This window comes from Coturnix japonica, chromosome 10, assembly GCF_054131305.1.
Source record: "Coturnix japonica strain WE chromosome 10, WE-NBRP24, whole genome shotgun sequence".
Taxonomy (NCBI): domain Eukaryota; kingdom Metazoa; phylum Chordata; class Aves; order Galliformes; family Phasianidae; genus Coturnix; species Coturnix japonica.
In genome coordinates this window covers 25,386,068-25,401,693 of record NC_140672.1, presented here as the reverse complement: position 1 = coordinate 25,401,693, position 15,626 = coordinate 25,386,068, and positions in this window count along the sequence as shown.

Sequence of the window (15,626 nt, the reverse complement as noted above, 5' to 3'; positions counted from 1 at the left end):
ACCCACTGCAGGTGATGCTCTCATGGCTCTCATTGGTTGAGCATCTCAGGCTCACAGACTCCTCGAGACTGTGGCTAGGATTCATTTCCATAGAAGGTCAATTACCAACCTCTTGTTTTTAGGTCTGCCTTGTACTTTTCTGCGGACAGAGAAGGGCAATGTTTCCAAAAGTCAGTACATTCATTCTGTCCTGTGCTGGGCTCTACCCACCCTGTATTTATCTTGTGCTTGTCTCAATTCTCCCCATGTCAGAATGCCCCCAGTCTGAACTTAATTCTGTTCAGCAACTTTCTTGGTGGAAAAACTACTTATACAGCTGTTTTACAAGAGGGTTATACATTCAGTTAGGGCCTACACTATGTACTGAAAATACTGGAAACTTCCACTGCAAAAACACAATCTACCTCTCCCATCTGTGCAGCCTTGCAGACCCAGAGCATGCCAGGTTATTTCTGCTTTCATAGCATTTGCATGCTGTAGGGTGAGCACAAGGTTCTGCTGCTTGATTCTTCTGCAAGAGCTGCCTACCGGCAAATGGTTGCAGGGATGGAGGATGTGACAGAAAGCATTTGTCTCCACAAGAGCAGAGTTACATTCAGTGCAGAGTGTGAGAGTCAGGTTGGTGTGGAAAAGCACTGACACACTGGGGATGATGCAGTGCTCACATGTCTAACACTCACAGACATTACTGTCAGAAGGATGGTGCTGTGTTGTGCTTCTACCTTTGGCAGCCCCTGGAGAAATGCTATGGCACACAGAACACCTTTGTATTGCACTGACTGCTGCCATGCAGCATGGATTTAACACACCAAATCCAGAGGAGCATGACTGCATCTAACTGCCCTGAGAAAAACTACTGTAGCTGAAGAGATGAGGAGGCAGCTGCTCATCTGCAGAACAAGCAGTACTGCCAGACATTGGGCCAGGTGAGCACCTCCTGCTGCAGCGTGATGATGACAGGGCTGGAGATGATCTGCAAAGCCAGCTTAAAAGTGGGAGACGTGAGTCAACATGGCAGGAGGACAGAGGTGTTAGGGAGCAGCCAAGGCATCAAAGAGTATCAGAAGGCTTTGAAAAGTATCACAAAGTGACAGCCAGGAAGACTGGGATATATCATGAGCAGCAACCTGGATGCTAGAGATTATTTGCTCCCATACAAAATGGTAGAGATCTTGCTGCAGACATCCCAAAGCCAGGCAAAATGGGAACCCAGAGCTCTGCCTGCACGAACCCCACAGCCATAGCATTGCAAGCTGAGCTGCCTTGCTGTTTGTTGCATTCATCCCAATCCCTGTGACTGAAGACTCAGAATGCAGTCGAGGCGATGACTGAGCATGAGAGTGACTTTATTCAATAAAAGACAGGAGGGCTTGAGAGGTCAAGGGTGAAGATGGGACTCCTCTTGTCAAGATGAGAGTGGCTCAGAGCTGGTGCTGCTGCCTGGTGCCTGGGACTGGCAGCCTGACTCTAAGTCCCCATCTAAGATGCTCAGCTTCACCTCACTGATGCTGCCCTGCTCCTGCATGGTGGTGCTGCTGCTAGGACACTCGGGCTGTGCTTGGGATGGGCAGCACTGCAAAGGCGCTGGGTCACAATCCAGGCAGGTGACTGCTGTGTCTGGCAGGCTCAGGTCAGGAGCTTCAGCAGAGCCAGGAGATATGAGAGCATGAACATGGATGAGCCCCTTGTGTCCATCACTGTTACCATGTGGAAGGCTGTCATCCGAATTGCAGCGATTCATGCTTAATAAGAACTCTCCATTGATGGAAAGACACTGCTTGGTTTGGATCTTTGGGGTTGACAAGGGCTCGAATCACCTAGGAAGGCATAGAAACACAAGGGTTAGTTTCAAACATTTGCAAGTTGAATCATGAAAGGTTGTTGATACTTGGTAATAGAGTGGCGGCAGGAAGAAGCAAGTAGGCTTGAAGCAGCATAGCCACTGTCTTGAAAGTGATCCTCATTCAGGTCCAGCTCGTGTGTTGTTTCACTGTAATCTGCTTCTTTGGGTCTACCTAGTGGGCAGCAACACTCGAGCTGTTACTGATATCATTGAAAAGAACTGGAGACAATTGTTCTATTCCTAAGAGCTTCAAGGTGCCTAGAAGCACAAATAGAAACCAGCAGTATTTCATCACTTCACCAAAAGGAAGGTCAAACACCTGAGCTGTGAAGAGCAGTTACAGAACCTATGCATAAGATCACACCAGACATACTTTGTTCTAACAACAGTTATGGCACATAGTCCATTTCCTTCAATATTCCCAAAATGAAATGATGTGGAGCATTACAGGGAAAGAAACACTGCACACAGACACTATGACCCTGATTAGACTCAAGCAGCAGACTTAAAACAAGTCAGAGTTTTTGATTCCAGGATATTTCAGGACCTATCGTGTGAAATTCAGTTACACAACAGTGCCTAGGTGCCTGCGTTTCAAGCAACTTTCAGATCACAGCCATGTAAAATAAAAACAAATTCAGTGCAGAAATAGCAAGCCTGTACCTTAATACTCATGAGATTATCCATTTTTTACTGCATTCTGACTAAGTTCTAAAACTTGCTCATCCCAGTTCACTTCAACAAGTTCCACCAATTCAAGCAACGCAGTTCTGAGATCCTGTGTATGTTGTGCAGATAGAATTGAACAGTGCAGAAATAGTCTCTGACAGCTTTAAGAGCTCCGTTCTGCTTACAAACTCTCAGTCCAAAACTATTCAGTTTTAAGGAAATGAACACCTGAAGCAGTTGGATCATCTGCCGCATTCTGCTTCTTGGCATCATGATTAGCACAAAGGGTTTTCTGCTGTCCTGCAGAGATGGAAAAAGTCCTGCTTACAAATGGACCAAGTTTCAGTGTACAGCAGAGTTTGTACCAGACTAATAAGCCACGTCATTCAATTCATTTGCTCAGGTTGTTATGCACTCCGAAAGGAAACAGAACTAACTGCTGGATTCTGAAGGCAATCTGTGGGGTCCTACATTACCTCCTGATTCTGGAAGAGGAAATTCTAATAGCAAATGCAGAACTTTGATCTTTGTAGACATGAGAAGAGCTGGCATTTAGGAACATTCATTTCAGGGAAATCAAATGATGTGTCTGTATTTTTACTACAGATAATATAGGGAGCAGCCAGTTGAAGAACCAGATACAAAAAATCCAGACCATTGGCAAGAAAATACTTCTCCTTAAATTCTGTATGCTATCATGGTACAGAATTAGGCTACAGTGCCACATAGGCCAACCAAGCGTAGAACCAATTCCACTAAATACTGGTAGACAAAGCAGCAAAAACAGGGACAATATTCAGCAGACAGGCCTTTCTACTCACAGCTCAGCATGTTCTGCCATCCGAAAAGCAAGGCCTCTTGTCAAGCTCAGCTATTTCCCTTCTCAGTGTATTCTAGCACCACTGATACCCACTGGTATCCTCCTGTAGAGTGCCATCATATTGTCATCATCCAAAGGGAAAACCCACACAGCAGAGCATACAGCACTACACCCATGCTCCAAATATCCGCCTGAAAAACAAAAAGACAAGCTTACAAACCTGAAGCACCTCAAATGGCTTCCTGACAGACTGGATTGTCTGCCCTTGCCAAAGCCCACATATAGCCCATGAAAAGCTGGCTCTTTCCCTCAGGAAAAAGAGCCTTATCGTCCCAGAGAAAGCATATAACTCTCATTCAATTGCCCTTTCACTCAGCTTAGAGCACTACTAAAACCAGCATCTTCACCTTAGCTCATCACACTGCTGCAGTTCCTTTTACAAGGATTTCACTGGCAAAAATGAAATCAAAGCCGTCACAAGGGATTTAGCACAGTTACGTGTTACTGGCTACGAGAGCTGTCAGCACAGTCACCTGTCTGGCTTTGCTGCTGTTCTATTTATGTACAGGCACAACAAGGTTCAGACACCTCACAGTGCAGTTCTCACTTTGACTGTAAAGAAAAAGGAGGCTTGAAAAGCAGCGTGTGGAAAACAAAGAAACAAGAATTAGAACAACAGTGGGGCCATGGCACTTGTAGGAATTGCTCCGCCTTTAACAGCGATTCAAGAAGGATGAGGGCATTCCAAACCAGACCAGTTTGGACAGATTAACAACTGCAAGTAGTGGGTTCCAAAATTCCAGACATGAAATCAAAGCTGGAAAAACTCTTCACATTTTCATCTCTCAATTTTTAGTACATTGTGCATTACAACGGAAACAATTCTTCACATACAACTTGGAAGCTAAAGACAAGTCTGACAAAACAGACTGCACAAAAATGATGGATAATTAACAGAGCAAATTGCTCTTTCAAAAACTTAGTAATAGAAAGAGATCTCTGAAGTTGCTGTTCTGTAGAGCACCAAAGCAGTCGCTTGAGGCAGTTCAGGATTAGCCTGAGACAAACCAGCCAGCTGTGTGAACTGAGACCAATTGCACTTCTTCTATTTTACTTTCATTCTATGTGACCTCACTAAGCAAATATTGTCTAAGACCATGAGTATCACATAAATGTGCAGATCTCAAGCTGCTCACTTATCTAGTACCCTTGGCATGATGCTTTATTTTCCTCAGCTATTCATCTAGTTTGTGCCTGTTGATTGTGCAACAACAGCCTGTTGGTCTCGATTACCTGTAAGAGGCTTTAAATTTGGCCAGGAAAAATCATTTGAGGATAAGTAATTATCCGGGACTCAGTAAGGCAGTCTTCCCATGCTTTCATAACAGCCGAGATACACACACACACAAACTCATGGAACCCCACTGCTTTGCACAATCCTGTGCACACTCACATGTGTCATGCACTGATTTCCCAGCCAGTCCTCATGGGGTCTATTACTTAGGACAGGAGTGCAGGGGAGCAGCCAGAAGCTGTTTGCATTCCCTGCTGTCTGCTGGGCAGCTTTGCTGGAGATGCTTGGGTTGCTTTGGTTTTCCTTGGGAGGTGGGAAGGAGCTTTGGGTTGGAGGCACATCCCGTGCCAGAGCATCTCGATGGCACGTGTGTGGCACTGATCTGCAGCAGATGAAGGGGAGGAGGTCCCAGCACAGCCCTGCACCATGCTCTGCCACACTGGGCAGCTTGTTCCTGGCTCAGCAGCGTCATCAGACAAGAAGCAGGGAAGGAAATCAAGGATGGGGTGTACCATCAAACGCAGTTAGTGCATGCCTGTGCAAGACAAACAGACCCAGAGCTTGCAGGTTATTCCTGCTTTTGTAGCATTTGTGTGCTGTAGCTGAGCAAAAGGTTCTGCTGCTTGAATCTTCTTCTGCAAGAGCCACCTACCGGTAAATGTCTGCAGGGATGGAGGATGTGACAGAAAGCATTTGTCTCCATGACAGCGTAGTTACACTTGGTCTAGAGAGTGAGAGAGGCAGGCAGCACTGCCTGATGTTGGTCAGGGCGAGCTCCTCCTGCTGCAGCGCGATGATGGCAGGGCTAGAGATGATCTGCAGGGACAGCTCACAGGTGGGAGCCAGGAATGGACACGGCGGGAGGACAGAGGTGTTAGGGAGCAGCCACGGCATCAAAGAGCAAAAGGCCCTGAAAAGCATCACAGCCACAGCCAGGAAGCTTGGGGTTTTCATGAGCAGCATCCAGGATGCTAGAGACTATTTGCTGCCATACACAACGGCAGCAGAGCTCTCGCTGCAGGCATCCCAAAGTCAGGCAAAATGGGAACACACCCAGAGCTCGGCCGCACAAACCCCACAGCCAGAGTGTTGTAAGCTGAGCTGCCTTGCAGTTTCTTGCACTCATCCCAATCTCTGCGAATGAAAACTCGGAATTCAGTCAAGGCATTGATTGAGCACGAGCGTGCCTTTATTCAATAGGACAAAGGAGGGGGTGTGAGGTCTGGAGGAAAGATGGGACTCATCCTCTCTTGTAATCATGAGAGCTGCTCAGAGACCGTGCTGTTGCCCGGAGCCTGGGACTCGTGTCCTGATTCTGTGCCCCCCTGCGAGATGCTCAGCTTCTCCTCGGTGATGCTGACCTGAGCCTGCATGGTGGTGCTGCTGTCGGGGCACTCGGGCTGTGCTTGGGCTGGGCTGCACTGCAGAGACATTGAGTCCAGGCTGGTGCCTGAGGTGTCTGGTGGGCTCAGGTCAGCAGCTTCAGTAGGGATGGGATGAATGAAGGCTTCAACGATGATGACCTTCTTCTCTTGATAGCTGATGTTATACGGAAGGCTTTCATCTGAACTGCAGCATTCTGTGCTTAGTAACAACTCTTCATTGATGGAAGATGCGTCATCGTAACATGCCCTGCGTCTTGGGGATATACAAGGGCTCGGGTCACCTAGGAAGGAGCAGATGTACAGCAGTTAGTGTCGAACGTTCGCAAGATGAACCATGGAGATTCTTGACATTTGGCTATGTAGTGGTGGTGGGCAGAAGCAAATAGGCTTCTAGCAACAGTGTCACTGTCTTGAAAGTGATCCACGTGCAGGTCCAGCTCTTGTGTTGACAAGAGACTCATTTGGGAAAGACAGGGATCAACTGAAGATGTCAGGCACGGGCTTGAACGCCAGAAGGAGGTACAAGCCCACTGAAAGCATGAATTCTACCTGTGTTGCTGACAAGCAGTGTTTTGTAAGCTGGACTTGCACCCTTACCTGCCAGGACCAAGACTTCTGCTTCAGAGGGCTCCCTGGCACTGCTCTGCAGTTGGTGTTTGGCCACAGGGGATGGTTTGCCCAGGCAGAAGCAGGAACACCAACTGCCAGCTGCTGACTCTGCCCTCTTCCTGGGAGAACTCATTCTGCAGAGAAAACAGAGCATGCTGTCAGACGTGGTGCAGGGTGATGGAAGAGCTGCACCGAGCCCTGGCCAAAAGTTGCCTGTTCTGGGCACTGCCTGCTTTCTGCTGAAACACAGCTTAGAAACGCCCTCTGTTTCAAACAGCAGAGGATGCTTCCATTCCTACAGCTCAGCCCTCAAGTCCTGAAGGCTAAATACCTCTCAACGATGTCAAGCAAAGACATGGATCCAGAGAATGTCGGAGGCTCAGGCTGCTTTGCTCACCCAGGGCTGACCTTCACCAGGGAACAAAGGCCGTTGATGAGCTTGCCCCATTTCTTTGGCTCTGCGCAACAAAACAAAGAAACCAGTTCATTTCAGGCCTGGCTAGGTTGGACGAAGCTGAGCGCAATGCATTCGACAGAGCATGTAACAACGGGAAGAACATTCCCAACAAGGACACGCAAGAATGGATTTTCCCCATCCCTGGAGGTGCCCAAGGAGATTACTGTAGTTCTCTTTCTAAGCTTGCTGAACTTGGGCATAAACAAACCCCCTGAAAGTAACGTTCTGACCCTATTTGACTAACTCGCATTGTCAAATGTAAATTACGCACCTGGCTTTGGCAATGAATTGAGGAGGGAATCGGGAACTTTTCCGCTGATGAGTTCCATGCACTCACCAGGGAAAAGCCCAACCTGTAATTAGAACAAAAAGACAGGTGAGCATTAGCCCGAGCCCAGAGCCAAAGGGAAGGTCCACTGACAGTGACACAGGGCAACTGTTTGCATCCAGCAGCCATCCTGTGCAGGCAGAGCAGCTCCAAGCTGAGATTCCCAACTCTACTCAAGTTGTGCTCTCTAGTCAAAAACGTGTGCCTACCTCAAAGCCACGCTTGCCTCTCCACCAGGGGCTCAGCCTGTTGATATGTCCTCATATCAACAATGCTCACCAGATCACTGACCTGAAAGAGATTGAAACATCAATCCCAGATTCAGCAAATCTGGTAGGAAAACAAAGCAGAAAGGACTGCCCTCTTCTATGCACGACAACACGGAACGCCTGGAACTGCTTACCTCCAGAGAGAGCTCATCTGGCCCCTGGGCGACGTGGCTCTTAATAACATGGGCTGCCGCAAATGCTGGTACGTTTAAAGATGACATAGCACGCACCAGCTGCGGCTTCTGCATGTTATCAGCCTGCAAAACAGAGAACAGGCCGTGGTCAGGAGCTGAGGACAAACCAGGAGGATTTCAAGGTGAGGAGCACATCTGCAGAGAAAGCTGCAGCAAATGCGCTCCGTCCTTCTCAGGAGCACTTCAGAAGGAGCTGCACGTCTCATAGCTCTGGAGCAGCACTTCTTCCCCACCCTTCACTACTCCAAGCAGCTCCAACAAACTTCTCAGAAGAAATCCAGGCCAGCACAGACCTGGCAGACCAGAACCAAGTGCAGCTTGTGTGACGGCAGTGCCCACTCCTTGCTTCCACCCTGCTCCAGCAGGTTAAGGAGTCTGAGCATCACTGGCCTTTGACAACTCAAGACTTTCAGCACCTCATGCCAACATTTCACACTAAGATACACCTCAGGCATTGAATTCTCTTCTCACTACCTCCTCCCAGTCCTCCCCTAGGAACAGAAACCATTCAGATTCTACAGCAAACACATCTACCCTGCAAGAGCACACTGAACCACCTGCAACAATGAAACATGGTTTTGGAGAGTGGGTTTGAAAACACACCTTTAGACAGCTGTCTCCCTGTAGCCAAAAGGAAACCAAGCAGCAAAAGAAGAGTCCAGCCTGAAATATGCCCATGCTACTAGCCCAGGTTTTTCACAGTCAATGCAGAATCCATCCTGCTCTTGAGTTAACAAATGACCAGTGGGTCTCCCCTTGCTCCACCCCTTCTCCTTCAAAGCCAGAAAAAGAAAGAAAAACAAGTAGAAGAAAACCCAGACGTACCTTTCCACACACAGAGCAGAAAGTGGAACAGCAGTTGTCTCCTTCCTGAGACATGGTGGGGCGCATCCCAGAGGAAGCCCAAGTTCTTTGCTTCTCTCCACAGGGACTTCAAGCACTCTTGGCAAGAGCTGCTTTGGTTCTTTCTTCAATTGCTTCCATCACCAGAATCTCCTTTGGAAAAGGAACCCGAATGAAAGAATCAGCAAATGAAAAAGAATGAGCAATAGCCACTTTACCAGCTTTCTTCTGACACTCAATTTAGACTCTTGACTCGGGCAAGGTCTTAAAATCAGCTGGTTACAAGAACTGTCCCAAAATATATCCAACATCTGTACAGCTGCCGTTATTTCTGACAGCGAGTGTAATCACAGAATCATAGAATGGCCCGGGTTGGAAGGGACCTCAAGGATCATGAAGATCAATCACCTCCCTGTCCCTGCTGGCCATCCCCTCTTCTGATGGAGCCCAGGGGACCATTTGCTCTCTGAGCTGCAAGAGCACGCTGATGGCTCACGTTCTGTTTTTCATCCACCAGGACCCCCAGGTCCTTCTCTGCGGGGCTTCTCTTAAGGACTGCTCCTCCCAGTCTGTAGAAATGCCTGGGATTCCTCCAGCCCAAGTGCAAAACCTTGCACTTTGCTGTGTTGAACCTCATTAAATTCACCTAGGCCAACCTCTCGGTTGAGCTCCCTCTGAATGGCATCCCTTCCTTCCACTGCGTCAGCCGCACCACTCAGCAAACAGCAGAGGGTGCACTCCATTGCATCATTGGTGTCTCTGATAACCATGTAAAAAAGCACTGGTCCCAAGACAGACTCCTGGATGACACCACTTGTTATCGGCCTCCACCTGGACATCAAACCATGAGTCACCACCCTCTGTCCTCTACAAAACCTCTTTGTCTTCTACTCCTGCTGCAGCTGCAATGGCTGCACCAGCATGACTCACGTGTTTGACAATCCTCCAGCTCTGGCCTAGCCATGCACAGCAGCAGTCCGTCTCCCTCCCAGCTCACTCACCAGTGTGCTGCTGTGCCCCAAATTCAGTGCAGCAGCATTGAGAGCAGGCAGCACCCATCACCCTCCTCTAACTCTCTCTGCCAGCTGCGATGAGGACTGACACAGCACGCCCACCCCAGCCCAGCTTTTCTGCTGAGACACCTCCCAGCAACCACCCAGCACCAATCCCAGTTGCTGCAAACTGTCTGAGAGCCTGCTGAAGTGCACTGACAATAACTTTGTGGGCCAAGCATTAAGCACACCAAGCAGAAGGGAAGCATTACTGGACATGCTGAACAGCAGGGGTTAAGACTGGAGGTGGTCAGGGCTGTAGTGACCATGCCCTCCTAGAGTTCCTCATCTCAAGGAATGTGTGCCTGGCAAAAAGCAAAGTCAGGACCCTGAGCTTCAGGAGAGTCAGCTGCAGGCTGTTCAAAGAATTCTTGCATGAGAGACACTGGAAAACTGTTTTTAGGGGTAAAGGAATGGAAAAGAGATGGTAACTTTCTCAGAAAACCTTACTCAGAGCTGGAGCTCTGAGCTCCATCCCGACCACACGAAACACAGCAGAGGAGGCAGGAAAGCAGCATGGCTGAACCTGCTGGTTACAGGGAGCAACAAGAAGGAAATGGAGAAACAGCGGAAACGGAGACATGCAGCCTGGTCGCTTTGGTGGCCTTCTACAGTGGAGTGACAGCATCAGTAGGGAAAGGAAAAGCAACTGACATCACTCAGCCAGACTTTTGCAAGGCCTTCGATGTTGAGCAAGTTTCCTGTTAGAACTCAGTGTGAACAAATCTACCACTGAGCAACACCCTGAGCCCCCACTCACCTCAGCAGAGGAAAGCCTGCACCCCAGCCTTCCGCCTATTCTGCTCCATTGATGGAAGCACACCGGGCATCATTGCTACTCACCCGACCAATGATGATAGGGGCAGAAAAGGGAATTCCTCTTTACCTTTCAGATGAAAAATTGATGACTGTGTGGAACCTTCCCAGTACCGCTGCGGGGCCTTCCTTTACTTGTATCCTGCTGCTCCGTGTCACAGTGGGAGAGCTGCTCTGGCCTCTCCTCTCAGCCTGTGCCTCCTGCAGTGTGAGCAGCTTTGTGGATAGAGGAGACACCCACACAGACTTGGGCCTGGATAGAGAACTGTGCCCTACAACATAGGTACATTTACATCATGCTCTTTTCCTTGTGTGTGAGCAATCCTTGCTCTTTTCAGATGGTACTATGAGCGTGTGACACCCCAAACACATAGTTAGCATCTGTCCATATCATTAAGGCTCTCGTCAAGGCAGTTATTTCAGCCTTCTGAGGGGTAGTCCCCACGGCTGATGGTTGTGCTTCCATTCCCTGCTCAGTAGCAGGTACTGCATGTCCTGCCTTACAGCCTCCTTGTCTCACAAAACTGCAGCTGCTGGTAAACCAGGCGTCTTCTGCATCTTCTAAGGGTTCGTCCTTCAGCTCCGACCGACTGGATGTAATGTGCAGCATCAGTTGTTTCAAAGCAGTGATGTCATCCTGGTTCTCCACCAGGGGAGTTCCGCTAAGGAAAGATACTGGGTTGGCAATAGTAGTTACAATTATTTCTATATCACCCTGCTCTACCAGGATGGCCTGGTATTTCGGGAATCTTTGGGGTGAACAGATGCCATTCAGAGGGACCTTGACAGGCTGGAAAGCTGGGCTCGGGTGAACCTAATGAGGTTCAACACAGCAAAGTGCAAGGTTTTGCACTTGGGCCGGAAGAACCCCAGGCACCTGTACAGGCTGGGAGGAGTTGTCCTTGAGAGCAGCTCGGCTGAAAAAGACCTAGGGGTCCTGATAGATGAGAAACTTAACATGAGCCAGCAGTGCGCTCTGGCAGCCCGGAAAGCAAATGGGATCCTGGGCTCCATCAGGAGAGGGGTGGTCAGCAGGGATAGGGAGGTGATCGTCCCTCTCTACTCTGCTCTTGTGAGGCCCCATCTGGAGTACTGTGTCCAGGTGCGGAGCCCTCAGTACAAAAAAGATATGGAGATTTTGGAAAGGGTCCAGAGGAGGGACAGGAAGATGATCAGGGGGCTGGAGCACCTCCCCTATGAGGACAGGCTGAGGGAGTTGGGTTTGTTCAGCCTGGAGAAGAGAAGGTTGCGAGGTGACCTCATTGCAGCCTTTCAGTACCTGAAGGGAACTTACTCCCAGGAGGGGAGTAAACTCTTCGAAAGGGCTGATAATAGCAGGACTAGGGGAAATGGTTTTAAGTTGAAGGAGGGAAGATTTAGGTTGGATGTTAGGGGAAAGTTCTTTACTAGAAGGGTGGTTAGGTCCTGGAACAGGCTGCCCAGTGAGGTTGTGGATGCCCCGTCCTTGGAGGTGTTCAAGACCAGGTTGGACGGGGCCCTGGGCAACCTGATCTAGTAAAGGCGTATGTTTGGTGGCCCTGCTAGGCAGGGGGGTTGGAACTACATGATCCTTGAGGTCCCTTCCAACCCGGGTAATTCTGTGATTCTGTGATTCTGTGGGGTGAAAGCCAATGTCCCCCTTTTGCCTCCAATACAGTAAACACTGCATGAGATATTAAAACTGGTATCCTTTGGCCCAGTGTAGATTGATGGGCTTCTTGAATATTGAGCACCAGTGCACCCTGGATATCCCTTACTCACTTCAAGCTGTTTCAAGTTTACCATCAGTCCGTAGCTGTGTATCCATGGTCGGCACCCTCCTGTCATTCCTGGCAACGTATGGAGTTCCTTGGCAGTTTGCAGCTCAGGGGTTGAGCAGATGGCTTCTTTCTTGGCAGTCCTTAAGGTTCAAAGTCCAGCTGTCATCTCCTATCCCAAATACGTCACTTGCTGCTGAGTTAGTTGTGCTTTCTGTAAACCAAGAAACTCAGCAAACTCTCAGTCTATTGTACACAGTCCTTTTTTTGCTGTGGCACCCACGTGCTCCAGTAAAGTTCCACCCTAGGATGGAGGATCCCAGGTCTCAGGCTCACGAGTTGACCAGTTCTCAACAATCATTTAGCTGTTCTCACAACCCTGGGTAACACTGTCCAGGTTCACTGAGTCTCTTCTCCCTCTATTAGGGAGAACAGATACACGCAAGTACTCGTATGCTATCATGAGGAATTCAGTAGGTTACATTTAATTTAGAAGCATGATGCAATCAAAAGCTCGCTTAAATAAAAGCATACCCTTTTCTTTCACTCAAAATAATAGCCCAGAAAAAAATAAAAACAAAACAAAACTCTCATCATAATTGTTAAAGAAATTATCTACTAAATCTCGATGGAGAGTGGAGACACATGCTAGTTTTAGGAACACAGCACTTATCTCATTATCTGAATGCATCTCAAGGCATGCTCCTTGTGAAACTGTGAGAACTTCTATCATTAACAGACGTGTACCATGCCCTGATATATGGTTAAACCGCTTGCAGTGCACTGTCAGATGTACAGGATGGCAGCTGTATGTGCTGTGACCAAATAAACCCCACACTGAAACCTTTCAGAATTTTAGGACCTACAAGTACTGCATTCATATTAAAAGTAAAAAATTCCTAAGCTACACATGTTCTAGGTTTCCATTTGTTAGATACAACATACCTTTGGAAGTAGGCGCCTAAAAAGATATGCCTTCTACTTGCTTCTCTGTCTGGCTCTTCGAAAAGAAGGCCTTTGGAGCAGGAAATGCAAAGGGCAGCTCATTTCTTAACACTGACTCTGCATCAACATTCTCTGTGTTTGCACGCTTCTTAGATGCCACTTTTCTTGTCACTGGAGTTGACAGTGTGAATTCCATATCACCCAGTTGAGTATCATGCCTCGAATGGTGCCAGAGACGGAACAAAAGGTTTTCTGATCACAGCCGGAGAAGTTACTGTCAAAGAAATTCTAACAGCTGAGAAGGTCAGACACAATGCTTATAAAAATATCATACATTATTTGGCTATTGAACAAAACAGTTGAAAACTCTGATTCTCTCCTAGAATAAGTTCGTTTCTTATAGACTGTCAAACACCATTTTTTTTATTTGTTCATCTCAATTCTCCATTGAGGATTAACCTTCACCAGCTTATCTAAACATAAATATGAATTATCACTTGGTTTAGTTAAAAATTTGAATAATATCACAGTGGATTTTGTTGTCCAACACAGTAAGATTGAATTTCTTTCGGTACCTTTCAACCTCTGCCTACCTCCAGCCTAACTCCAGAATCTTATTAACTGTGCCTTATCGCTTCCCATTGTGTTTTAAAATCCTCACTGACTCCTTTACTTGTTCCCTTGCTTGCTGTTTCTGTGCAAACCAAACACTGGAGTTAGGGATCACGTCAAACCAACCATGGCCTACAGGTAGAAGGCAACAAAATTTATGCTTAACATACTTCTTTGCTCTATCTTTATCTTCCTTTGGTCAAGGTCCACTAGATACTTAAATATGGAGTAAGCACTAGATACAATGAGAAGCAGATTTCTAGATTAAGAGCTGTATTTTTTCTGTAAGAAACTAGCTGTACATCTTCACACACCTGCTTTGTTTTCTGAGTATTTAGATCGAGTGGAGATTCTTCAAACACTGAAGCTACATCAGAAAATTCCATGGATCCAAACGCATCTGGCACATGGCTGCAGTCTGGCACATCTTCATATGCCAGAGCCTTTTGAGACAGAAATGTTCCACCGAGATTCTTTTGCAGAATTAGAAGGAAGATTTCATCAGAAGATTTCACCACTAAAGTCTAAATAAGATTGGTTTGCAAGTTCCAAACTATGGCTAACAGCTAATGGAAGTCCACAGGCCAGCAGCAACAACTTTTATATTATGTTCTTAATATTCTAATTGTTGATATGACGTTCATATAAAGAGCAGAAGGGAAATTACTCTTAGAGCTCAAGTCATCTTTCACAGCCTGCGTCAACAAGAGCAGCACCTCATAGCCTTTGGTTTCAAGACCTGGACCACAAGCTAGCTAATGATTTTACACAGAATTCCAGAGTTCAAGTCACTGTTTACATTAGGGCTGAAATTGTACTGAAAGCCTTCAAGTTCATCACACTTAATTATCACTGGCACCACACATAACTCCACGTTACATATGTGATCACACGCAACCTGGCAACTTCAGACAATTCCCAAAGCACTCCACTTGCACTTGGCTACTAAAGTACAGAAAAAGGAATTAACATCAGAAATAGCTGCAGTCAAAACCATCTAAGAATCCAAGTCTCCAGGAAACAAGGAAAGCAAATCCTCTCCAGGACTGTGTTCTAAAAGGAAACAGATCAGAAAGGTGAGTTCTTCCCCCCTTTGACCACCCACTCATGTAACGCCCATGTCATTTCTAAGTATGCTGCCCAGACCAAGACTGAGGATGCTTCAGAAGAAGACCTTCCCTGCTAAGCCAAACAGAACAAGTAAGGTACCAAAATATGTAGAGCCAAACGAGGAAAGGTGCTCTAAGAAGGTAAGCATCACAAGAGACCAACAGGAATACTTACACAATCCAAACAATGCACAGTTTCTGTTCCACAAGCTGCCAAGAGGAATGTGTGCAGTACTCACAGCGCACCATGTACACTGCTTACTGCAGTCATACTGCTTCGTAGGACCAGCCCAACTTACTAAAACACTTTAATGAGCAATCCGAACTGTCTGGATCAGCACGGTTCACTTGGAAGGGACCTTCACAGATAAACCTGAAGAGGTGAGGCGACTGCACTATCTAAACCTTAAAGCATATAGGACCTTAAAGCATAAGCTTAAAGCACAGAAGCATGACCAGCAGGTCGAGGGAGGTGGTGCTGCCCCTCCACACTCCTCTCATTGAAACCCCATCTGGAGCACTGCACGCAGTTCTGGAGCCCTCAACACAAGAAGGACTTGGAGATGTTCAGGCAGGTCCAGAGGAGGGCCATGAAGGTGATCAGAGAGGGCTGAAAGCACCTCT